Raw genomic sequence first — 27,492 nt, 5'->3', positions numbered from 1 at the left:
CATTCCTTATTATATCTCACAGAAACCTCAGCAAAGTCAACCAACCAGCTCAGACATTAGTCACAACTCCCAACTGAATTTCACAATATAACATCAAGTGGGGACAAATTCTCTTGGCCAGAACCCTGGAGGGGTGGGGTCGGCAAGTGGAAAGTATGCTATATTCGTGAGCAGAGGAGCCAGGCACCCATCCTTGCAGGTGGATGGGGAAGGATGTGGCCTGAAAGCTGTGGTTGCTATCCTCATGGGGAAAATTTATGGCCTGAGGAAGGTTTGAGTTCTGAGTGCAGGCTACCTGAAACTTAGCCCAGTGCTACTAGCAGGGCACTGTGGGAGTGAGATTAGCCTGGCCAACTGTGTGGGATCTAAGTGAGGCTTACTGCCACATATTACTCCCCACCTCTTGTACAAGTTCTTCTGAACAGCAGATGCAGTTACACTCACCTATGGAACATTACCTCAGAGGCTTAAGAACGACCTTCCTACCCCAACAGGGGTCACAGCTTGCCCCACACACAGAGAGTCAGAACGCAGACCCACCTGACTCAGACCCCACCCAGTTATGGCCCTCCACACACCCTGATAGCTTAACACAAAGACAGAAACTTTGATGATCATATGCCTCTTCCCTAGCACCAAGGAAGATTGCAAAAGTAAATTTTTTTAAATTCTTTTTTTTTTTTTTGAGATAGGTCCTCGCTCTGTTGCCCAGGCTGGAGTGCCATGCAGTGGTGCGATCACAGCTCACTGCAAGCTCCAACTCCTGGGCTCAAGTAATCCTCCCTCCTCAGCCTCCTCTGTAGCTGGGACTACAGGCACAAGCTACCACACCTGACTTTTCTTTCTTTTTTTTTTTTTTTTGAGACAGGATTTCACCATGTTACCCAGGCTGGTCTTGAACTCCTGGGCTCAAGCAATCTGCCCATCTTGGCCTCCCAATTATAGGCATGAGCCACCATGCCTGGCTTTTAATTCTGATAGTAAGAAATAATATTAAATTCGTATAGTAATAAAAATTTGTTTTAATTCTTACAGTAAGAAATGGACTTTGCCCCCTAGCAAGACTCATAAAGAGTTCCATTTCCAGGTACCAGAATGAGTGCAAAATGACCAAAACAGTCTTATCTGGGGAAGTATCAGGAAGTGGACATGCTCCCCATTTGGCCTAATATCTGGACATTGACAAAGAATCAATTGCAAAGTACAGAAGAGAACTAGCAAATGGAATCCAGAAACACATAAAAAGAATTATACACCATGACTAAGTAGGGTTTATTCCTAAAATGCAAGCTGGCTAATATTAGAAAATTAATTAATTTAATATACCATATCATTAGGATAAGGAATAAAAATGACATAATTATATCAATACACGCAGAAAGAGCATTTGACAAAATCCCTTCAGGATGAAAACATTCAACAAACTAAGAATACAAAGGAACTTCTTCAACCTGATAAAAGATATGTCTTTCATCAGGCATCTCCCTCCGACTTCTCCCTCCTCAACCGCCTAAAGTGTTAAGATTGCAGGCGTGGGCATGGTGGCTCACTCCTGTAATCTCCACACTTTAAGAAGCCAAGGTGGGAGGATTGCTTGAGCCCAGGAGTTCAAGACAAGCCTAGGCAACATAGTGAGACCTCTTCTCTATCAAAAAAAAAAAAAAAAAAAAAAAAAAAAAGCTAGGCACGCTGGCACACACCTGTGGTCCCAGATACTCCAGAGGCTAAAGTAGGAGGATTGCTTGAGCCTGGGAGGTTGAGGCTGCCATGAGCCAAGATTGGACTACTGCTCTCCGGCCTAAGTGACAGAGTGAGACCCTGTCTCAAAAAAGAAAAAAAAAAAGATATCTATGAAAAGCCACAACTAACATTATACTTAATGATGAAAGACTGAAAGCTTTCCTCCTAAGATCAAGAACAAGAAAAGAATGTCTGCTCTCACCACTTTTATTCAACATTGCATTGGAGGTTGTAGAAAGGGCAATTGGGCAAGAAAAAGAAGTAAAAGGCATTCAGATTGGAAAGAAAGAAGTAAAACTATATTTGTAGATGACACAATCTTGTATATAGAAAATCCTAAGGAATCCACTAAAACATCATTACAACTAATAAATAAGTTCAGCAAGGTTTCAGGCTACAAGATTGATATATGAAAATTAGTTATATTTCTATATGCTGCAATGAACAATCTGAAAATAAAAGTAAGAAAACGGATGCAATAGCATCAAAAAGTATAAAATAGTTGGGAATAAATTAAACCAAAAAACTGTAAAACCTATATCCTAAAAACTATAAAACATTATTAAAATAAATTAAAGAAGAATTAAATAAACGAAAAGGCATTCCATGTGCTGGATTGAAAGACTTAATACTGTTAAAATGGCAATACTTCTCAACTGACCTACAGATTCAACCTATCGTTGTCAAAATCCCAGTTAAATTTTTTACAGAAATTGACAAGCTGACCCTAAAATTTATATGGAAATTCTCTTGAATTTCCTTTAGAATAAGTTTGAATTAGCTTTAGAATAAGAAAAACAACCTTGAAAAAAAAAGAGCAAAGTTGAAAGACTCACACTTCCCAATTCCAAAATTTACTACAAAACTACAGTAGCCAAAATGGTAAGGTACTGGCATTAAAGATAGACATATAGATCAATGGAAGAGAACTAAGGGTCTAGAAATAAACTCTCAAATTCATGGTCAATTGGTTTTTGAAAAGGGTGTCATGACAATTCAATGGGGAAAGGATAATCTTTCCAGCAAATGATGCTGGTACAACTGCATATCCACAAGCAAAAGAATAAAGTTGCATGTACACAAAATTTATGCATATACATAGGCAAAAATCAATGGATCAAAGGCCTAACTGTATGAGCTAAAACTGTTAAATTCTTGGAAGAAAACATAGGCATAACTCTTTGTGACATTAGATGAGACAATAGTTTCTTAGATATGACACCAAAACACATTCAAGGAAAGAAAAAAAAGGATAAATTGGGCATCATGAAAATTAAAAACATTTGTGTTGCAAAGGACACCATCAAGAAAGTGAAGACAATCCATAGAATGGGAGAAAATACTTGCAAACACATATCTAATAAGAGACTTGTATCTAGAATACGTTAAGAATTATTACAACTCAATAATAAAAAACCAAATAGCTCAATTAAAAGTGGGCAAATGATCTAAGTGACATTCAAAGAAGATACACAAATGACCAACAAGCACATGAAAAGATGTTCAGCATCATTAGCTATCAGGGAAAGGCAAATTAAAACCACAATGAGATACCAATCCACACTCAACAGAATGGCAATAACCAACAACACAGACTATTACAAGCGACGTTGAGGGCATGAGGAAATTGGAACTCTCATGCACTGCTGGCGGGAATGTCAAATGGTGCAGCTGCTTTGGAAAAGCAGTTTGGCAGTTCCTCAAAAAGTTAGACATAGAGTTACCATATGACATTTCACTCCTAGATATATACCCAAGAGAAATGAAAACATATGTCTACACAAAAACTTGTACATGAATGTTCATAACAGCATTATTCATAATAGCCAAAATGTAGATACAACCCAAATGTTCATTAACTGATGAGTGGATAAATAAAATGTGATATGTATATACAACAGACTATTATTCAACAATAGAAAAGAAGTACTACTACATACTGTAAGATGAATGAATCCTGAAAACATTATGCTAAGTAAAAGAAGCCAGTGGCAAAAGCCCCCATACTTGATTATTCTATTTTTAGATAATATCCAGAGAGGGTAAATCCACCCAAAAAGTAGATTAGTGGTTACCTAGGACTGGGGGGTTATGAGAAAATAGAGAGTGACTGCTGAGGTATATGGGGTTTTAAAGGGTGATGAAAAAAATATTGTGGCAGGGCACAGCGGCCCATGCTTGTAATCCCAACAGGCATGGGCCTGTTTGGGAGGCTGAGGTCAGTGGTTTGCTTGAGCCCAGGAGTTGGAGACCAACTTGGGCAATATGGTGAAACTCCATCTCTACCAAAAACACAAAAATTAGCTGGGCATGGTGGTGTGAACCTGTAGTCCCAGCTACTTGGGCAGTTGAGGTGGGAGGATCACTTGAGCCTGGGAGGTGGAGGTTGCAGTGAGCCGAGACTGGCCACTGCACTCCAGCCTGGGCAAATGAGTGAGACCCTGTCTCAAAAAACAAAAAGAAAAGAAAAGAAAAGAAAGAAAAGAAAAGAAAAGAAAAACATGTTCTAAAATTGATCGTAGTAACAGTTGCATGTCTCTGTGAATGTACTAAAAACCACTGAAGTGTACACATTAAATATGTGAATTGTGTAGTGTATGAAGTATATCCCAGTATAGCTGTTATTTTTAAAAAATGGAAAAGAGAAACCAATTAAAGTCAGAAATTAAACCCAGAAATTACTAGAAATAAAGTAAAATCCTGGAACTTTCAGAATCACTTGAAGGACTCTACCCCAAGACACAGAATAGAAATTTTAAGAAAATCTTAACTAGTTTTTAAGGGAAGAGTGACTTGCATATGCAAGAGGACTACATTTGTCACAGTCCACTTAGTGTTGCTGTAATGGAATACCTGGCGCTGGATAATTTATACAGAAAATAGATTTATTTGGTTCATGATCCTGGTGGCTGGAAAGTTCAAGATTGGGCAGCTATATCTACAGAGGGTCTTGTACTGCTTCCTTACACTCATGGTAGAGAGTGGAAGGTGGGGGAGGTGTATGCAAAGAGGCCACATGGTGAGAGAGGAAGCAAGAGAGAGAATCCGAGGAACCCAGGCACTATTTAGCAAGCTGCTCTCTCTGATGTAAAATAATCCATTCCTGAGAAAGGAAGAACTCATTGCAGCCGGAAGGCATTCATGACAGTGGTGTCCCCATAACCCAAACATCCCCAAGTAGGTCCCACCTCTGAATACTGCTGCCACATTGGGGATCAAATTTCAATATGAGTTTTGGCAAAATAATCACATCCAAACCATGGCAACATTATTGTTGGTGAATATATGAGGAAACTGGCACTCTCATGCCCTGTTGGTATATAGGTGAATTGGTACAATGTGCCAGATTTCTGCACATGTGTACCATTTGGCCTAACAAACCCACTGCAAAACATGAATATACAAAGGTGTTCATCAGAATATTTTTAGTATTGAAAATTGAAGATACTCTGTGTCCGTCTACAAGCAGTGCTTCTCAATCCCAGTTGACTTCGTGCCCTTTTTATAATAAATACTTTGTAACACTCCTCACAGTCCTGAAATGAAAGTCATAGGTACATACAACAAAATATACCTAACTGTAATGTGAAAAAAAAAGTAATTTATAACAAAATATGTATTTCATCATGTACATAGTCTAGACACAAAACATACTCTAGAGGGCAGTACCACTCAATTAAGAATTCTTTATCTATAGGAAACTGGTTAATTTATGTTATATAAAAATAGTGTTTAATCAAAAAGCAGCAATTTGGATGGGTTCAGTAGCTCATGCCTATAACCAAAGCACCTTGGGAGGCTGAGGAGGGAGGATTGACACCAGGAGTTTAAGGTCAGCTTGGGAAACACAGCGATACCGTCTCTACAAAAAACAAACAAACAAACAAACAAAAAACAATTAACCAGATGTGGTGGTGTGCCTATAGTCCCAGCTACTGGGGAGGCTGAGGTGGGAGGGTCATTTGATCCCACGAGTTGGAGGCTGCAGTGAGTTTGATTCTGCCATGGCACTTCTGCCTGGGTGACAGAGCAAGACCCTGTCTCTATAAACAAAGTAAATAATAAATAAAAAATAAATTACAGATATAGTTCTATTTGTATAAATATATAGTAAAAGGTCTAAAAGAATGGTCACTAGGATACTGATGAATCGACAAATTGTCTCCAGTTATAGGATTTGTAAAGATTTTTATTTTCTTAAGCATTTCAATGTTTGAATTTCCTTGCCTTTGTAAAAATAAAAAAGTTCACATCAAGTCCCGTTTGAAGAATCACAACACAGATCTCTATGGTTATGAAGCAAGGTCATGCCATCTGCAGTGCAGACTTAAATCCCTTTGGTAAAATAGTTCCTGGCCTTTTCCAAGTGGCTGTTGAAGATGTTGAAGGGGCAGGTTCTGGTGATCAGATGGCCTAGGCCTCTCCTGAGTTGCCTGGTGGTCATAATGGCCAAGTAAGTACTGCTGGGCAGGAAGCTGGAGGTCCTGCACTGCAAGGACATCAGCATTTTTATCAACATCTACAGGAACAAGTTTCAGTATCTAACCTTCCACAAGACCATGAGCACCAACTCTCTCTTTAGACCCTACCACTTCTGGGTCTCTTCTACTTTCGGGCACCTAACTGCATCTTTTGGGTGAACCATGAGTGGTATATTGCCCCATAAAACCAAGTGAGGCCTGGCCACCTTGGACCACCTCAAGGTATTTGATGTGATCCACACCCCCTGTGCCCTGCCCTTTGCAAAAGTGGATGGTGATTTCTACTCTACTCAAGGTTGTGCACCTGAAGCCCACACAGAAGTTTGCCTACCTGGGGCACCTGGTTCATAAATTTGCCTGGAAGTATCAAGCAGTGACAGCCATTCTGGAGGAGAAGAGGAAGGAGAAGGTCAAGATCCATTAGGAGAAAGAATGGGGAGGGGCAAAGGGAGAAGGAGCAGTTTATGAGGCTGCAGAAACAGGCTGAGAAGAATGTGAAGAAGAATATCGACAAATACACAGAAGTACTCAAGACCCATGGACTCCTAGTCTGAACCCAATAAAGACTGTTTATTCCTCACTCTTGGCCTAGCCTGCCCTTTTTCCATTGCTGCCCTAGTTTTTGGGGGGACCCAAAGGTGACAGTTCTGATATGCAAGTGCCACAGGCAATCACTTAGGAGTGGCCTGAAAGACAGTAGTGAGGAGAATACCTCTAAGTGGGCAGAGCTTTGGTTTGTGGCTCAAAGTAAACTTACACATTAATTTATGGGCACTAGCAAAAGGCTTACTGTTTGGTCAGGGGCTGGAAAAACAAAGATTGGGGATAAAGAGTTCTGGGAAAGAGGCATGTGGATGACCCTATAAAATGGATATGAAATGCGAAGATCTTTGCTTCATGTGTTAATACCCAACAGAGAGAATCCATCACAGAAGAAGCACTAGACAACCATAAGGAACAATGTCCTGGCCAGATGACATCAGCCAGTCTCTGCCATTGGCTACACTAGTATTGGCCCAATAGGCACATGACAAGGGTAGCCATAGGTGCAGAGATGGAGGTTATACATGGGCCTAATAGCATGGCTCCCAATTAACAAGGCTGATCTAGCTACCACCACTGTCAAATGTCCAATTTGCCAGCAACAGAGGCCAATGCTTGGCCCCCAATGCAGCACCATTCCTTCAGTAGACCTACCAGCTACTTGGTGGCAAGTTGTCTACACAGGACTCATTCCATCCTGGAAGTAGTATCAATTTATCTTTATTGGAACTTAAACATATTCGAAGTTGGATCTCCTGCCTGAAGGGTCTCAGGTAGTACCACTGAGGGCTTAAATTGTTTGATCCACTGACCTAGGATTTGGTGCAGCAGTGGGCACAGGACCATGGGCTCCACTGGTCCTACTATATACTATACCACCTCGAAACTGTACTGATTGAGCATTGGGATGACCTGTTAAAGGTTCAGCTGGGGTGCTAGTTTGCAAAGGATACCCTGTGAGGAGGCATCATACCCCAGGACTCAGTGTACACTCTAAATTGATATTCTCAAAAGTAAGAATACAAGAATCCAGGAGCTAAAGAGTGCAAATAGGAATATCTCCATACATTATGATTCCCAGGGATTTGCTTAGGGAAGTTGTACCTTCTTTCTCCTTAAGTTAGAGATTTTGGCTATGAGAGAGAAAATGTTTCCACTAGCAGACACAGGCAGAGTCCCATTAAACTCTAGCTGCTGCCTGGTCATTTTAGTCTTCTCATTCCAAGAAACAAGGAGAGGAGTCACCATTCTGGCAAGGGTAATTGATTCTGATTTCAGTAGGGCAGCTGTTCCACAAAAGGGATAGGAAAGAATATGTTTGATACCCAAGTGACCCATTTGTTTTTCTCTTGGTTTTCGCTTGCCCAATTTACATGGTCCATGGAAAAGTGCAGCAGCTACAACCTGGGAAGAATTTGGTGATGAAGGACTTGGGTCCCTCACTGAAGAGGGTTTGAGTTATTCCACTAGATAAGCTACTGTCTTACTGTGTTTGGGCTGGTATAATAAATATCACAAATTACATGGCCTATAACAACAGAATTATTTCTTGTAGTTCTGTAACCTGTAAAATCCAAGATCAAGGTACAAGCAAATTTAGTGTTTAGTGAGGGCCCACTTCCTGGTGCCTTCTTGCTGTGTCTTCACATGGTGGAAGAGGCAAGGCAGCTGTCTGGGACCTCTTTTATAAAGGCACTAATTCCATTCATGAGGACTCTGTCTTCATGACCTAATCACTTCCAAATCACCCACCTCCTAATACTATCACATTGGTGACTAGTTTCAATATACAAATTCTGGGGATACCCAAACATTCAGTCCATAGCAACTACCTAGACCAGCAGAGAGTGAGGGGACTCTAGAATGGGTAGTGGAAGAAGGAAATGATCAGCACCAATTATGGCCCCAAGAGCAGCTTTCAAGGCTGTAATTAATCCCACCAACCTTCTTCTAGTAAGTTTCTCCAGTTTCTTGGAAGCCCCAAAGAATTTTGGAAGAGCTGCTCCTAGATCTTATATTCATAGAGGTAGACAGTAGTGGATATCATGCATGGTGTATTGTAGATTTCTCCCAATCCAGGAATGAAGCAGTCATTCCACCAGATGCTGAAAGTGTTCGAGGCTGACAACTCTCAACTGAATCCTTCAGTATCACTTACCCTCTGCTGAAGAGGGCCTCCTCACCTTTCTGGGTACAGCCAAAATGATTGGTCAATGAGATGGCATAAAGTCTTCAGAGTTCCCTGTAGGAATGGCTGAGACCTCTGTTGGACTTCACTGCAGGTCAACTTCTTCCTTTGCCTAAGCCTGCTTTCTTTACTCTCTCTACAGGTGGATGCTAAGAGCACCCACCAATGACATTTCTGCACTCTAATCTTTATCTTAAAGTGTTTCCCAGGGAATTTGACCTGTGACAGTTTCCTTTCCCCACATATCCCTTAACTGCGAAGACCCTTAGTATTGTAAATTTTTAAAAAATCAAAATTGCTTAAATAATGAAGGGGACTTATTGGCTTACATAACTAGGCAGGTATCAGGATTTATTTGATCAATGGCTTACCAATTTCAACAAGAAACTAGTTTTGCTCCACCTCTCTTCTGGGCCTTCCACAGAGGCAGCATTATTCCAAAGCTAGGTTAGTTTATGATAACAGAGTAGCTACAGTAATTCCAGGTTTAAATTCTCACTTCTCATCATCCAAACAGGAAGAGAGCACACTTTTAGTAGCTTTATCTGAAGAACAAGGAAGTCTTTCTCAGTCACCAGCTCTTCAAGTGTTACTGACACAAATTGGCTAAAGGAATGCTTGTGTTTCCTAAACTACCCACTGTAGCAAGAAGTATAGGATTACCTTGAATGGTTTAAAATAGTCAGGGCTGATTCCTGGAATTGGTGTTGTGTTTTAATCTTTGCCCCCCCGCCCCACAATCGCATGACTACTACACAAGCGGTTAGAATGGAAGGGATGTTGTGGAGGCAAACTCTATTGGTTTGCTAGGGCTGCCATAAAAAAAAAAAAATCACAGACTGGGAGGCTTCAACAAACAGAAATTTATTTTCTCACAGTTCTAGAGGCTTGAAGTTCCAGATCAAGGTGTTGGCAGGATTGCTTCTTCAGAGGTCTCTCTACTTAACTTGTAGATGGCTGTCTTGTCTCTGTTTTTATGGTCTTCCTTCTGTGTGCACACATGTCTGTGTCTGTATCCCCTCTTCCTATAAGGACATCAGTCATATTGGATTGAGGCCTACCCTAAAGAGCTCATTTTAAAACAGTCACCTCTTTAAAGACCTTATATCCAATAGGGTTATGTTCTCAGTTACTGGGAGTTAGGACTTCAACACATGAATTTCAGGGGACACATTTCAGCCTGTAACATAAACCCAACATCAGCATCAATTACAAACTAATTATGTTGATCTGCTTGACTGCTGCACTAAACTGTAATTTCTTTAAGGGCAAGGACAACATGCCTAGTGTAGAGCTCCGTACACAGTAGGTACTCAATATGAGATAATTGCTTGTTGAGGACTATAAAGAGTTCATTGTAGGCCGAGTGTGGTGGCTCACGCCTGTAATACCAGCACTTTGGGAGGCCAAGGCGGGCGGATCACCTGAGGTCAGGAGTTTGAGACCAGCCTGGCTAACTAATAGTGAAACCCCGTCTCTACTAAATATACAAAAATTAGCCAGGCATAGTGGTGCATGCCTGTAGTCCCAGCTACTCAGGAGGCTGAGGCAGGGAGAATTGCTTGAACCTGGGAGGCAGAGGAGGTTGCAGTGAGCCAAGATTGTGCCACTGCACTCCAGCCTGGGTGACAGAGCAAGACTCCTTTTCAAAAAACAAAAAACAAAACAAAACAAAAAAAGACTTCACTGTATTTGGCATGTATGAGGTCACAGTGACTTTTTCCAGGTCAGACTTGACAATATAAAAATTAAAACCTTCTTATGACAAAAGCTACCATGAGCAAAGTCCAAAGATGATTATGAAAAAAAAAAAGTACCTGCACATATGGAACACCAGGAGTTAAGAGTTGTAATACACAAGGGATCATATAAACAGATCAGAAAAGGATGAAAACTCAACACAAAAATACAACGACTATGAACAGTCCAAAAATATATGAAAAGAAATCAACCGCACTAGCAGTCAGCTAAAAGCGAATTGAAACAACAGTGAAATAGCATTTAATGCCTATCAGACTGACAAAAATTTAAGATTCATGCATTAGTCCCGGCAAGGGTGAGGGAAATGGGTTTCTTCTACATTTAGATTGGAATATGAACTAAAATAATCCTAGAGGTAGAGGTAATCTGGCAGTGTGTCAGTCATAACAGCATTGGTCACAAGTAACAGCAAACCCAACTCAAAAAAGTTACTTATTAAGTCACATAACTGAAAGTCCAGACACAGCTGTATTTAGGTTACCTAAATGGTATCATCAGAACATAGTCTCTTTTCCTGTCTTACTTTTGTTCTCTGAGAAGTCATTCTCAGTAAGGGTCTCTCTTTGTGAAGGGAGCTTACATATTCACATTGACAAGTCCAGCACAGAACAAAAGTCTTTGATCTAATTCTGCTTGGCTTGAATTGATTCATGTACCTATCCCTGAACTACAGAACATTAAAATTAGTGGGGTACTACATTCTTATTAGCCAGTCCTGAGTTGAAGTCCAATGTAGAAGCCAATGGAGGACCCAATTCCATTGGTAACCCACAGATTAAGAGAGGAAGAAGACTAATTCATCTGAAAACTGTTACCAAAAAATCCCAACAAAACAACAAAACATAAAACCTCACAACCCTCTACAGGCAGTATCTATTAAAATGTATTTTTAAAGGCACATATCTATGATTTTGACAATCTCACTTTTAGGCTCAATTCTATACAAAAATGCATAATTTAAAAAAGATATACATATAAGGATATTTATTCCAGCATCACTTGTAATGACATGAAATCTGGAGAAATCTGTATTATTTATCAATACAGAAATAGTTTCAAAAATTATAGTACAACCGGCCAAGTGTGGTGGCTCACATCTGTAATCCTAGTGCTTTGGGAAGCTAAGGCAGGAGGATCACTTGAGGACAGGAGCTGGACACCAGCCTGGGCAACATAGCAAGACCCTGTTTCTACCAAAAGTTAAAAAAAAAAAAAAAATTAGCCAGGCATGGTGGCTCATGCCTGTAGTCCCAGCTACTGGCAAAGCTGAGGCAGAAGGATCACTTGAGTCCAGGAATTCAAGGCTGCAGTCAGCTATCATCACTCCTGGGTGATAATAGAGAAAGATCTCAAAAAAAAAATTATGGTACAATAATACTATATAATATTATGCAGCTAGTTAAAACAATGAGCTAAATAAGCTAAATATTTATAATTAACTGTTGAGTTAGAAAATTTGCAGAAAAACATACATAGTGTGATTACTTGTAAAAATAAAAATAAAAACCTCCTATGTGTTTCTAAAACACATTAGAAAAAGCATTGAGAGAAACGTCAATCTTTTAACATTGGTTTTGTCTAGGACTGGGATAGGGAGAAGAAAATTATCTTTTTCTTTATATACTTCTGAATATATTCTATATGGTTCTGTGTTGTTAGAATTGTTAAAATGAATGCTTATTACCTTTTAAAAAGAGTAAATAGAAACTGAAATGAAGAAGTAGTCTTAGAATTTAAATTGTGTTTAAACCTGGAGGAAAGAGACATAAGTTAGTCTTTAGTAAAGGAGACATTAAACCTATCGAAGACCAACTAACTCACGGAGCCACATCCTGAGGGGACAGAAGGGAGCTGTTTCAGAGCAGAGCCCCAATGTACAAGGGCTGTGATGTCTTCACTGTTCCACAGGGAAATGTAAACAAACAGAATAGTATTTCATAAAATTTAGTTTTTTTGGCTTGAAAATGTATTTCTTTTAAGAAATCATGGTGACAAATATGGAAGGACTTTACAAATATATAGTTATTTGTCAAGATTAAAAAGTTACCAGCCCTATATCTGTTTTCAAATTGTTAGAAATGTGAATGGCCTATAAATCAAAGTCTGAAAAAAACAGATCTACAGCACAAGTAGAAAGCTAAGCCATGCCTAGCGTTCCATTATTGGAACGCTAAGCATGTGGGAGTTATTTATATCCTACTGCTCAAGGTCATCGCCGAGGTCTGATTGCAAAAATTCAAAAAATTGTGGCCTTGCGCGGTGGCTCACTTGTAATCCCAGCACTTCGGGAGGCCAAGGCAGGCAGATCACGAAGTCAGGAGATCGAGACCACCCTGGCCAACACGGTGAAACCCCGTCTCTATTAAAAATACAAAAAATTAGCCGGGCGTGGTGGCGGGTGCCTGTAGTCCTAGCTACGTGGGAGGATGAAGCAGGAGAATGGCGTGAACCCGTGAGGCGGAGCTTGCAGTAAGCCCAGATCACGCCAATGCACTCCAGCCTGGGCGAGAGCGAGACTCCGTCTCAAAAAATAAAAAAATTTTGCAACCTCAGGAGTGAATGGGTTAAACAAGAGACTAGATAGTTCTTCCTCTGTGATAGAGGAAGACAAGTAGGCATGGATGTACACAGTTCTAGATAGACTTTGTCAGTAGAGGGAAAGAAGTTGAGGAGTTTCTCTCTTATAATGACTGTGGTGAGATCATTTGCTGGGTTCAGGGTTAAGGGGCTCAGCAGCAGTGGCAGTGAGGTTGAGACTTGAGGGAAGTGATAAACATGTAGAAGAAGTGGTGTCGGGGATGGAAGACCAACCTGAGAGTGTACTAGAGTCTTCAAATTTGGAATAATACCTGTCTGTATTTGGTTTGGGTTACCATTTCTTTAATGAAATTGTCTTTGGTTCCTGTATTAGGGTTCTCCAAAGAGAGTTCTCCCTGTCTCAAAAAAAAAAATTATGGTACATTAATTCTACATAATATTGTGCAGCTAGTTAAAAGAATGAGCTATTTATAATTAATATATTAATATAATATATTAGCTATTTATATAATGAGCTATTTATTTATAACTGAGTCAGAAAGAGTTGAAGAAAAATATATATGGCATGATTATTTGTAAATACACAAATGAAAACTTCCAAGTGTTTTAAAACATTAGAAAAAGTATTGAGAGAAACTTCAATCTTTAACATTGGTTTTGTCTAGGACTGGGATACGGAGAAGAAAACAATCTTTTTCTTTATATACTTCTGAGTACATTTTACATACTTCTGTGTTGTTTAAATTGTTAAAATGAATGCTTATCACCTTTAAAAAAGAGTAAATATAAACTGAAATGAAGAAGTAGTCTTAGAATTTGAACTATTTTTAGATCTGAGGCAAAGAGAACTAATAGGATATATAGATACATGAGGGGGGCTTTATTAGGGGAACTGGCTCATGTGATTATGGAGGCTAACGAGTCCCACAACAGGCTATTTGCAAGCTGGAGATGCTGGTATGCTGGGAGTGTGGCTCAGTCCAAGTCTGAAGACCTGATGGCAGGGGTGCTGGTGTTAAGCACTGGAATCCAAAGGCCAGAGAGCTTGGTGTTTTGATGTCCAAGGCCAGGAGAAGAGTGTATCCAAGTTCCAGAAGAGAGACTGTTTTTGTTCTACCCAGGCTCCCAGCTGATTGGATAGTGCCTGCCCACATTGAGGGTGGATCCTCCCCTTCTAGTCCACTCAGACTCACATGCCAATCTCCTCTGTAAACACCCTCACTGACATACCCCAAAATAATGCTTTACCAATTCTCTAGGTATTCCTAATCCAGTCAAGTTGACATCTAAAATTAACCATCGCAGTTTCCTTTCTATTCTCTCTTTCTTTTATTCCATCTCCCTCCCCAGGCTTTGTTTTTATTATTTTATATTCTTTTTATATTTATATTCTTCCTTAGTTTTTTGTTTTCTATTTTCTTTCAAGGAATACAACTTTGTCTTTGTACATATTTGAAACCACTATACTGTCTGTGAGACACTGTATTCATTCATATACAAGCTCAAAGCACCTCCCGAATAGATGTCCAATTAATTGTTGCTGAAATAAATTTAATTCCACATGGAAAATAATAGGATAGTATCATCCTGATTAAAATACTTCATAGTTGTGACATGAAATAACTATTCTTATTACTGGAGACAGGGTCTTACTCTGTTGCTCAGCCTGGAGTGAGGTGGCATGATCATGGTTCACTGCAGCCTCAACCTCCTGGGCTCAAATGATTTTCCCACCTCAGCCTCCCAAGTAGATGGACTACAGGTGTGTGCTACCATGCTCAGCCACCACTGGTTTTTAAAACCAGTGGTTTTAAAATTTTTTTAAAATTTTTTAAAAAATTCCTGCAAACTATTTTTTCCTCACATGGATATTGTATATTTGGTCATGTTTTCCTTACATGAATTTTAAAATTTACATCACCCCTTTTTTTTGAGACAGGGTCTCGCTCTGTCACCCAGGCTGGAGTGCAGTGGCGTGATCACAGCTCACTGCATCCCTGACCTCCCAGGCTCAACCAATCCTTCCAGTGCGCGCCACCACTGCTGGTCATTTTTTTAATTTTTTTTTGATTTGATTTTTAAAAATATTTTATTATTATACTTTAAGTTTTAGGGTACATGTGCACAATGTGCAGGTTAGTTACTTATGTATACATGTGCCATGCTGGTGTGCTGCACCCATTAACTCGTCAGAACACAGTTTTTTTAATTTTTATTTTTAGTAGAAACTAGGTCTCACTATGTTGCCCAGACAGTATACCCTTTGAATTCATACATTTTTATTGCCATAAAAATGCCAGAGATCATTAAAATAAAAATGTCCTGTCTTATAGAAACTAAAGACCAAAAAGTTAGGTGATTTATTCAAAACTGAAAAGGTGTTAAGTGACAGTATTAGAACCATGTTTTTCTTTTTTTTTTTTTTGAAATGGAGTCTCACTCTGTCGCCCAGGCTGGAGTGCAGTAGCGCCATCTCGGCTCACTGCAACCTCCACCTCCCAGGTTCAAGTGATTCTCCTGCCTCAGCCTCCTGAGTAGCTAGTAGCTGGGATTACAGGCACGTGCCACCACGCTGGGCTAATTTTTGTATTTTCAGTAGAGGTGGGGTTTCACCATGTTGGCCAGTCTGGTCTTGAACTCCTGACCTTAAGTGATCCAACGACCTCAGCCTCCCAAAGTGCTGGAATTACAAGCATGAGCCACCACGCCTGGCCAGAACCATGTTTTTCAATCCAGTATATTTATACCACGATTTCCTCCCTTAATTTGAATTTTATACTGTATCCTATTTATAAGTTAAATTAAAATAGCAGTTATTTCTGAAAAAGCTCCATCAAAATCAATACGTTGATTACCCATTTTTAAACGTGCCACTGTGGGTTTCTGTTGCTATGTGACAGGACTGATATTTTAAGTGCCTGGTAAAGTGCAACACACCAAGTGGACATTCAGTTTAAGGTGGTTTTATGATGCATACCATTTGTGCTTTTTACGGTTAAAATCAAATCTAAAATGTTGACAACGATGGTTTGTATATCAACTTTACTCCTCCATTTTATAGCCCATCTTTTATTGATTTAGAACTCTGTACCTCTTTATTATATTGTAAATTTTAAAAATATGAAAACATCAGAGAGAATAATAAATCTTTACGTCCAAACATAATAAGGAGGATGCTGCATATACAGAAATACACATGATCTTTTCTCTGGGAAGAATGGCCTATTACAAGCCACCACTCTCGTCTATTTGCACATGAAGGTAGAAACCACAGTGGCATTAAGAGCATTTTTCCTTAAGACATGCTCACATGATATCTAGGAGGCCAACAGTAAGAACGTGAAAACTTAATTTTCTGCTAGGAAATAAACACATCAAAAGATTTGGTATTTTTTAGTTTTGATGAAATCATACTGTTATTATCAATTTAAAATAGTTTTCTATTTAGCAGATTTTATCATTTGGGCTTTAATTAAATTTTGAGAAAAAACACTCTCCTAAAACAAAACTGAGATTTTTAAAAATATAGATTTTACACATACATAGATTTTTTAAAATATAAAACATACAGAGAAGCATGTTGTACCAGGAGTCCATATCAGGAGTTACATTCTCTAGAGTGAATCCTAGAGATTGTATACATAACAAAGCTACACCCTTATTCTGTTGGATGGCTCATAAATGTTGATATGGTTATATCTTTCCACACTAATTTTCACTATCTCTTAACAATCATCCTTTGTAATCATTCTTTATATCCAAATAGTATATATCCTTTACTATTTGCTCTGATTTTGACAGGGAAAGGTCCTTCATAAGAATTTCGTTCTTCCATCAGAAGAAAGCATTTTAACGCCTCTAGCTCATTTTTCCCTCAAATATCCCAAATACAGTAAAGCCATCTAAATTCCCAAACCCCATATCAAAAATAGTACACTGAAAAACTCCAAAGACTTTGACAGCTACAAGACCGCCATTCATGTGTTCCTTCAGCAAGTGCCAGACGCTGTTATGAAAGTGATAAGACACTGTCCCAATCCTCACAGTGTGAGACAGTGAGCAGACTCAACAGAATGCATAGGATTAAAGTGCCAGAAAAGCGACGTCCTCAGGGCGGGAGCAGGGGACGCGGCAACGTAGTCTGCGAGAATGCGGTAAGGCGGCAGTGAAACTGTCGGTCGGCGGGGCCGCGGCAAAGTGGGGAGGAAACTCTTCCCAGGCAGGCGTCAGGGTGGCTGGAAAGCGCAGCACGCGCGGACAGAACGGGGGCAGGCGACAGGAAAAGGTGTGAGCGCGCGACTGAAAGCGACTGAGACCTGGGTGAGCCGTGCGCGGGGAGCAGAGCTTAGTCCTGTGGGAGCCGCAAGCAGGACAAGGGCGTGGGTGGGAGGACTGGAAGGTCAGCTGGTAGATGGGGTACACTGAGGGCAGGCAGAGCAACCGGAAGCTTGCTGCAGTCGACGAGAAGAGAAACTAGAAGGTTAAATAACCAGTGACTTTGAAAAAGTCAAAATACTTCCGAGGTAAAATAAAACATTTAACAACACGCCGGGGGAAAAAGTGGAGGCACACACGTCACTAACCACAACGCGGAGGCCTTTTAAATAAATAATGATAAAGTTTTTGTTGTTTGAGAAAGGGTCTCGCTCTGTCGCTGAGGCTGGAGTGCAGTGGAACGATCGCGGCTCACTGCAACCTCCGCCTCCCGGGTTCAAGCGATTCTCCCACCTCAGCTTCCCGAGGAGCTGGGAGCGCAGGTGCGCGCCACCACGGCCGGTTAATTTTATTTTTTGTAGAAACGAGATCTTAATACGTCGCTCAGGCTGGTCTCGAACTGCTGAGCTCTAGCGATCCGCCAGCCTCGGCCTCCCAAAGTGCTGGGATTACCGGCGTGAGCCACCGCGCACCTGGTCCAAATTTAATTTTGTGATGTGGGGTTAAGACATGGGAAAGCCCCTAGGCTCGGGGAGTCAGGCGGGAAAGCTCTCCCCCCGGCATCTAAGAAAATGCCCACCAGAAAGGAGGAAAGGTGGGCTTCCAAATTGCCGACTCTTCACTCCACGGGCTGCATTTCAGGTGGGCAGCGCAGCCAGGTGAACACTCAATCCACCGCAAACATACGGACACGTTTCAACATCAGATTACCATGAAGATAGAGGAGCACACCCTGCGCAAAATCCTTCCTGTCCAGTTCCCTTAAAGCCTCTTTCATTGCCCTCCGCGACGCAGCCTGTAAAACTGCCAAAGGAGCGCAGAGGCCAATGTCCACGCGCTGCGCATGCGCACCATCCGCAGCGTGGGCGAAGGGCGGGGCTGGAAGGACGTTTCCCAGAAGGCCCCTCCGTCGCAGCTGCCCTTCCTCCCGCTCACAGGCCGCGTGACGTGACTCCACCCACCACGCTTCTCAGTCTCAAACAGCAGTTTGCCAGCGCCCCCCTGCGGCCCAACTGGGTACTGCGAACATGCACTCAGGGCCAGAACGACCGAGTAGGCAGAGTGCGGCGAGTCCGGCTGCCGCCGTCGTCACCTTAGCGCGCCGACAGTGAGCCGAGCGAGCGAGGGAAGGGAGGAGGAGGGAAACGCGCGGGGAGGGGAGGGGAAGGAGGAGGCTAGACAAGGCGGGGGATGGGGGAGTAGCGGTGGCGCAAGCCGCGCGGAGCAGCGCAATCTGGGTCGCTCCCTGCTTCGCCACCGCCTCCGGACCGAGCCAGCGGAGTCAGTGTCCTAGAGACCCTGTAACACCACAAAGCGGACGAAGGAGTCCATGTTGGGGAACTTGGCGGCGGAGTGACTGGGACCTGGGAACCTGCTGTGGGGCCGCGGCCGGACCGAGCGCCTCGACCTCGGCCTGAGGTAAACACTGGTCGACCCGCGGGGTGGATGGGCTTGGGCAGCTGTCTGGGCGAGACGAGGGTTAGCGGCCGGCGCAGAGCGCTGGAGCGGGCCTAGAGCGACGCGAGGGCTGACAAAGTTTCGGAATCTCGCGCGGCCCGTGCGACGTCGTGCGCTGGGAGGAAAGTTGGAGCTGCCTCTCGAGGTGGGGGAGGCTGCGGCCGGGAGGGCCCCTTTCCCTCTCGCTGCCCCGCGAGGGAGGCTCGGCCCGGCGCTGGGCCGCCGCCGCCTCTCTGTCGCATTCCGTCCCATTTCCTCCTTGTGGCCTACGCGCCTCCCGACGCCTTAGCCGGCGAAGCCTGTTCCCGCCCGGGTGCAGGGTCCTACGGGGGAAGAAGGGGCTCCACGCCAGAACCGCCGCAGACACCCTCCTCCCTGCAGTGGAAACGTGTCCTGCTGAGCTTCCGGGCGCTCCCGACCGCGGTGTCGGCTTTTCTTGGGAGACTTTGGTCGCGAGCGTCCAAGCCCGCTAGTGAAACCAAACTTTACTACGCCGTGACCTCTCGAGTGCGCGAATGGGGAAGAGCCGACGCTTCTAAGCATCAGCTTTTTTCACTCCGTGATCTGAACTTCAAACTACTCATCCACCCCCCAGTGTTTTAAATTCGCTACCTGGGCTGACAACTACGGGGCCGGGAGATATAAATTTAGCCTAATCAGTCGCTCCTCCTCAGACCTAGGAATTTTGAACCATTAAAAAGATTTCTTACAGATGGCTGGGGGTCTTGCCACCAACACGTATTTTGAAGTATTGTTTCAAAAGCAGACGCCTGATTTAGAGTACTTGATTTAGACATTCACGGATTCAAATGTTGAATTTTGAAATACCTCCAATATATTTCCGTATTGTATTACATACAGTGTCTACCAGCTGACTGTTGTTCATTCATTTTGGATTACATTTTAGCTAACATGCTACCACTGACCTAAGATACTTAAGCAAAACTGCTGAAAAATGTTTTTAATGCTTTGTGTAGTAGATGCTGATGTTACATTTTCTCCGATTTGGGAATTTTCCCCGAATTTTGGGAAAAGCATATTAATAGATGCATTATTTTTTCGTTTTAAAAGAAAAATTAATTTCTACATATCACTACCTACCTCAGCAGCAGAATATTAGGGCAGTACATTTTAAAATAACTGTTGGTTTTTGTATTTTATTAGTAATTGTATTAAAATTTTGACATGTAATCAAGTCTGTTTCTAAACAATTGCTTTCTCTTTCCTGTTTCTTTGGCAGTTGGCTTGATCTTGTCACTATTTTGGTTAAAAGATGCAAGAAGAAGTTTATGGGCCTTTTGTTTTTGTTGTTTTAACTGAGCAAGAGAAATGAAATCTTGAAACTGTCTTTGGATTTCTTTTGTTTTATATTATCCTATCGGATAATCTGAATTTATATTTTTTATGCAATGTGAGTTTTTTAAAAATAGTTCTTAGGGTAGCTGCATTTTAGCTATAATATTTTTTGGTGCTTGCAGATATTTTAACAGTTATTCGGTTTTTCACATTCAGATAGTGAACTTTTTCCCTGAGAGTTTGAGTACATTTTAAGATTTCACTGGGGTAAAATTTGGATGTTTGCTTACTGTAAGTACACTTATGCTTTAAAGACGTTCTTCAGTATAAAGGGGAAGAAACTGTAGAAGAAAATGTAAAGTTTCTAAATATGTTGCCAGAAAACATGTCATGGAGAAAATTTTACGGAGAATTTTTCATTTTTTTCTGTTAATACCTTCATGTGGTAATAGGGCTAGTGTGTTAAGATCGAAACTTTTCAGGAGTTACTTAGCTCTCTATCGTCCTTTGGCACCAACTAGAGCTTAGACAGTTTTCTTGAAAACCTGTGCTTTTATTCAGCAGAGATAGGATGAATCAGTGCAGTTACATGATACTGTTGATTCATCATCAGTAACATCTTTTAGTAATCAGAAAATACAGTATTATACTACCCATCAACTTAATACTGAACTTTTAAAGTATATCAGAGATAGTTGTAGCACCTTAATTAAAGAGAGTAGCAGGCATAAAAGTAATAAAAAGAAAGTCAACTGTAGAATAATTTTCATTGTAACTTCCCTTTAGCAAGCCCTGCTGTCACCTGCTTTTGTCTTTTAAGATGTAAATTGTACCTTGACTTACCTTGCCCAGTGAAATAAACTTAAAAATCCAGATTTTTAATTATAGTCTGTCCCCCAAAATAAGTTAATAACCTTGCACCTTGTCTTGCTTCTGAGAAGTAATAACTGTTAGTAGTGCTGAGTAGAGCCCAGAGTTAAAATATCCAATATCATTTTCTTGCTATTCCCAAAACTCATCTTTGCATTGTATTTTTTTTAAGTTGTGTCTATGAACTTAATGTATGAATTCCTAGTACATAGACACATAAAAATTCAATACAAAACGTAAAAACACAACCACTATTTTGCTTTCAAAAATATCTTCCTAAAGAGTCACTGTGACCTTTGCTGATCTACAGTCTTTAACACTCCATAGCCAGAGTGATCCTGATAAAATGTCAGGTCATATAACTTCTTTTCTCAAATGGCTTCCCTTCTCAGTCATAGTAAATTCCATACTCCTATGGTCTACAAGGCTCTATGATTTAAGTCTCTTCTTCCTCTCTGACTTCATCTCCTCACTCTTTCTCCAGTCTCCTTTCACCTAGACTGTTGTGGTCTTCTCTAACTACTGTGTATAAAACAACAGCCTTCCCCCTGATATTTCGTATCTGTTTTTATGCCAGATTTTTCTCCATAGCATTTATCATTTTGCAACATATTGTGTAATTTAACTTAGGTTTATTGTTTATTTTCTTCACTCTAATTTATCTTCTGTGAGATCAGCATTTGTCAGTATTTGTCACTGTTTTGTGCCTAAACACCTGAACAATGCCTTCAATGTAAGTTAATGAATTAACATGCTTGCAGCTGTAAACGTTACAAATAGTGATTGTGGTTTGAAACTTTAGACTAAGCAAGTCTCAGTCTGTGGCATAAACTGCCAAGTTACTTGTATCCATGCATGTGGGCCATGTTCATTTCAGGGGTTCTTGTTTTTTGTTGTTGTTTGTTTTTTTGCTTTCAGATAGCCTCTCGCTCTGTCTCCCAGGCTGGAGCGCAGTGGTGTGATCACAGCTCTCACTTTGGTGCCCAGGCTGGTCTCAAATTCCTGGGCTAAGTAATCAGCCCGCCTTGGCCTCCCAAAGTGCTGGGATTATGGGAATGAACCACCACACCCAACCTAAGGGGTCTGTGTTTTTAGAGGAGTATAACAGTATGTGACCTTGAAACTATCATTTGTCTTAATATAGAAGGAGCTAAGAATGCCTCAGCTAAGAGTAGAGCAGTGCATTAGCCTGTTTTCACACTGCTGATATACCTGAGACTGGGAAGAAAAAGAGGTTTAATTGGACCTACAGTTCCACATGGCTAGGGAGGCCTCAGAATCGTGGTGGGAGGAGAAGGGCACTTCTTACATAGTGGTGGCAAGAGAAAATGAGGAAGATGCAAAAGCGGAAACATCTGTTAAAACCATCAGATCTTGTGAGACGTGTTCACTACCATGAGAACAGTATGGGGGAAACTGCCCCCATGATTCAAATTATCTCCCAACAGGTTGCTCCCACAACACGTGGGAATTATGGGAATACAATTCAAGATGAGATTTGGGTGGGGACACAGCCAAACTGTGTCAAGCAGTATAACTATCTTATTGTTAAAAATGTTGTCATTTAGAAGCCGTATTAATTTCTTATAGTTCCAGCAGGCAAAACTAGGATTGTGGTGATATGTATTGAAAGGGAGGAGAGAGGCAGCAAGCGATCTGGGAGAATTAGTTAGCAGGCTTTTTTAGTAGTCTGGGAGAGATGAGGATAGCTTGAATTAGGATGATAGTTGTGGAGATGGGCTCAGTGGATGGGATTTGAGACCAGCAGGCCTCAGTTAATAGATTGAAAGTGGGGGAGAAAGAAATTTGAACGATGACTTCTGGATTACATTCCTGGGTTGTGCCAGATAAGGACCAGAGCTCTTTTGGTTTTAACATATCAGGCTTAAAGTACCTTTGGAGCTTTCAGGTAGAAATTCCTGTAAGCAATTAGATATATGGTTCAAAAATTCAGAGAAGTATGGGCCGTAAATGGAAAACTGGAGTTGCCCATACAGGTAATTGGAACTATAGGTATGGATGAAATTGCCTAGGTGAGGGAATATAACTTGGGGGAAAAAAAGCCTAGGATGGAACCACAATGACCTCTAACATTTAAAAAACTTTGCTGGAAGAACGTGAGCTCCCAGAGAATACCATGAAGATCAGAGAAGCAGAGGGTGAGTGGGGTGTTACAGAAACCAAAGAAAGAGAATGTTACAAGGAGAGAGAAGTCAAGAAGAGAGAGTTGGGTCAAGTGTTGATAAGAGCTTAATAAGGTAAGAACTAAAAAAAATTTTGTTGAGTGTAACAGTGTGAAGCTCATTGGCCTTTTGAACAAGCAGGACAGTAAGGTTCTTATTTTCAGATTGATGCTTCTCTAATTGCTTAACTAGATCTAAAAGTATTGAGATCAAAGTTTAAGAAATTATCACCCATATTACAGAAGACAGCTAATGTTTATCAGATATTTACTATGTGTCAGCCACTCTGTTGTAGACATTTTACATACATTTTCATTTGATCTTTTTGGTAGCCTTGCAGTGTTGACTGTATTAGTCCATTTTACAGAAATGAGTCTGGGGCTCTGGAGAAGTTAAATGACTTGTTAAGTGTCAGAGAAGTTGCTAAGTATCTATACCTGGGTCCATCTGACTTTTGGCCTTTAGTTGTTTCACTGATCTAGAGGAACCTCTAGATCAGATTAAGGTACTAGAGCTCAAACAGAATGGTAAAATCTTCAGTATGGGGTATCTAAGAAGTATAGGGTAAGGGGTGCATCCCAGGACAGGATGTCAGAACCTAAGTAGAGAAAAAAGTTATGCAAAGAAGGTAGGGAACAGCAAAGGCAATGGGAAACTGGCCACATGCAGGGGGTTGATCGAATTTAGTAAGTAATGATAATGAGTCAGAGTTCTCCTGGTGAGAAGGGAGTTATAAATTTGGTAATGGAGAAAATGAGAACAAATCTTGTGGACTGAAATTGGAGAAATTGGTACCAATTCATGGTTTTCTACACATAGACATTGAAATAATTAGAGCATCCAAATCTCGTTTTCTAAATACCTTTCTCCACTAAAAGCAACCACTCTTTGGAGGAATGGCTGCAGGGAAAGTACAAGGTGAGCTTCATTTTCTTATGTCCAAAAGTAAGAAAGTGGCTGGGTGTGGTGGCTCACACCTGTAACCCCAGCACTTTGGGAGGCCAAGGCAGGCGGATCACTTGAGGTCAGGAGTTCAAGGCCAGCCTGGCCAACATGGCAAAATCCCGTCTCTACTAAAAATACAAAATTTAGCCAGGTGTAGTGGCCCATGCCTGTAATCCCAGCTACATGGGAGGCTGAGGCACAAGAATCGCTTGAACCTGGGAGGCGGAGTTTGCAGTAGGCCAAGATCACCACACTGCACTGCAGCCTGGGTGACAAAGTGAGACTCCACCTCAAAAAAAAAAAAGGAAGTGCAAAGAGCAAGTCAAAAGAAAACAGAAACTATCTTGAAGGGCTTTCACTAGCCAAAGCTGAGATAATCTTGGAATAAATAAATAGGAAGTTTAATAAGGAATGGGCTATTTTTACAGTCTCAAAATACTTTTCCACAAAAATGCATGTTAATTACCAATGGGACAAAGTAACTACAGTGAAGACACTTGGACGATATTACCTCAATCAAGTTATCAAAGTGCACATCATCAGTAATGAGATAAACAAACTGTATGCCATTTGACAGGACACAATGAGAAAAACACATCATAATTACTGTCAAATAGTGTACAACCTGAATCTAACCATAAGGAAATATCTGGCATCCTACAGAAAGAAAACTACATCTGAAAAAAAAAAAAGAAGTATCAGGCAAACCCAAATTGGAAGACATTTTGCAACAAAACCAATCTATAAGCTTTAAGAAGTACAAACAAGGTCATGAAAGTTAAGACTGGGGAACTGTTCCAAGTTGAAGGAGTCTAAAAAGAAGTAATCCCTTTTTCTTTTTATTAAGGTAAAAAGAACCTTAATCTGGGTTCCCTCACTATTCATAACATGGGCATTTTGCTCACTAACTTGGGCTCCAATGCCTCCAGCCAGAATAGCAGCATACAGACATGTTCTTTTAAAGTTTATACTTATTCCTTTTTGTAAAAGATTATTATATCAACACTTTTAGTGAAAATTAAAAGTGTTCTCAATCTTTAAATTTAAACCCTCTTGAGTAAATTTAAACCCTCTTGAGACTCTCACATCTCTATTAGGGATAAGACTAAACTTCTTCCTTTTTTTATCCTTTCTTTTACCCTAGACTTCTCAGATGTACTTTTAGGATTGTCTTTTTATTGTAATTTTGCCAGTAAGGTAAAAATTAGTTCAGTCGTGTGTGTGTGTGTCAGTCAGACCTGATTTTGAACTCTGGTTGTCCTAGATGACTGATTGTCACCTTTTATAGGTGATCTAATCAGTATCTCAATTTCCTCACCTGATTTTTTAATAACATTTATCTAAGTCCAGTGGTAATAGCAGCTAACTCTGTCTCTGTTCATACTCTTTAAGTTAGCTCTGTTTAGTGGGTGATTTTTAAGCCTTTTTAATGCCGTGTTCTGTTGTTCAGTATTGACGGTGTTTTAATTTTTTAAATGTATCGTGTTCTGGTATTTTGAGGATTAAATGTGGAAAGGCATGCCAGAATGTGTAGTTCATTACCTAGTATATTGTAGGCATTCACTCTACCCATAGTTCTGAACTCCAGGTTTGTTGATATCTATGTGTCTATTAGGTCTGTGCCCTAGGGGAGCTTAGTCCTTATCAGGCCTTCTTTATTGATATCTAGTCTTCTTTCCATTTTCTCCTAACTAGTTTCTCGTACTTTCCATCTCCCCACCACCTCCACCTTTCTCCTACTACATTAAGCTCAAAATCCCCAATTTAAACATCTTATAAACCACTTTCAAAACAAATAAATGGGAGAGAGGTAGACTTGAAGTCCACCTAAGGAAACACAATGTAAGTCCTAATTTGGACTTAAGAACATTAACTTTTTGCACTTTATTATTATTTTTCTTTACTTGCCTCAGTCGTTAGTTAGTCCCCCACTGGCACATTTAAAAAATGTCTTAGGAACTCTTTGCCTATTTCTCACATTTGGCACTTGGCATATGCTATCTTGTTCATCTTCTGTATCCTATGTCTCCAAATCTACTCTTTGTACCGGGAAGGGATACAGTATCTTAATCCGTCTTTATATTCCAATACCAGGCTCAGTACCCTGACCACAGTAGTTATTTAGCAGCTTAAAGTAAACCAAAACAGAAATACGAACATGAATGAGAGCGGCCAAAGCAACACTGTTTTAAAAATTCTCTGGGATCAATGAAACAGTCTACAAATGATAGGTTTTGTTTGTTTTGTTTTGAGATACAGTCTCATTCTGTCACCCAGGCTGGAGTGCAGTGGCACAATCTCGGTTCACTGTAACCTTTGCTTCCCAAGTTCAAGCAATTCTCCTGCCTCAGCCTCCTGAGTAGCTGGGATTACAGGCGTGTACCACTACACCTGGCTAATTTTTGTATTTTTAGTGGAAACAGGGTTTCGCCATGTTGGTCAGGCTGATCTCGAACTCCTGACCTCAAGTGATCTGCCCGCCTCAGCCTCCTGAATTGCTGGGATTACAGTCATGAGCCGCCGTACCCGGCCCCAATAGGTGATTTTTTAATGTAAATATACTTATAGCACTATTTTGTATGCCTAGATGGCTTGTCAAGAAGAATGTTTCTGTAAACTGTTATAATGGGGAATAAATATTAATGACTCAAAAAATTTATAAGCTATCATTCACCTGAAAACTTCATCATAGAAAACCCTTCAGATAGGACAGTTTTAATGTAATAGGTCATATTTCTTTAGGAACTGTTGTGCATGTCCAGTTACTTAAGGCATCAGCTTGAGTAATATGAGGGAGATGCATGAAACGAAATAGCTTCATTGTTTCGAAACTACCACAGAACTAGATATAATTAAAACTGAATTGGAGGGTAAACAAATCCACTTAGACTCTTTAAAAAGGTTTAAAATATAGTTCATATTAATATAGCCATTCCAACCATCGTTTATTATTGTTTGCATTATTTGGCATATCTTGTTCTATACATTTAACCTATCTTTATTTTTAAAGGGAGTTTCTTGTAGACAGGCATGTAATTCAGTCTTTCTTTAAAAT

General features: G+C 40.7%; 1 protein-coding gene across 2 annotated transcripts in view; it reads left to right on the top strand.

Moving 5' to 3' along the window:
• The first annotated feature begins 15,477 nt into the window (after window positions 1-15,477).
• SCAF11 (SR-related CTD associated factor 11) overlaps window positions 15,478-27,492 on the top strand; it is a 79,343-nt gene continuing 67,328 nt past the window's right edge. The window contains exon 1 of one of the 2 annotated variants that reach the window (XM_024256675.3): window positions 15,478-19,104. The gene's annotated coding sequence lies outside the window, so the exon portion shown is untranslated. The remainder of the gene's footprint in view (window positions 19,105-27,492) is intronic. The other variant, XM_054527178.2, reaches the window with a different exon arrangement.

The sequence above is a fragment of the Pongo abelii genome, chromosome 10 (genome assembly GCF_028885655.2).
Source record: "Pongo abelii isolate AG06213 chromosome 10, NHGRI_mPonAbe1-v2.0_pri, whole genome shotgun sequence".
In the NCBI taxonomy this organism is placed as follows: domain Eukaryota; kingdom Metazoa; phylum Chordata; class Mammalia; order Primates; family Hominidae; genus Pongo; species Pongo abelii.
Note: the sequence above shows the minus strand (reverse complement) of the source record. Positions and strands in the feature narration are given on the sequence as shown.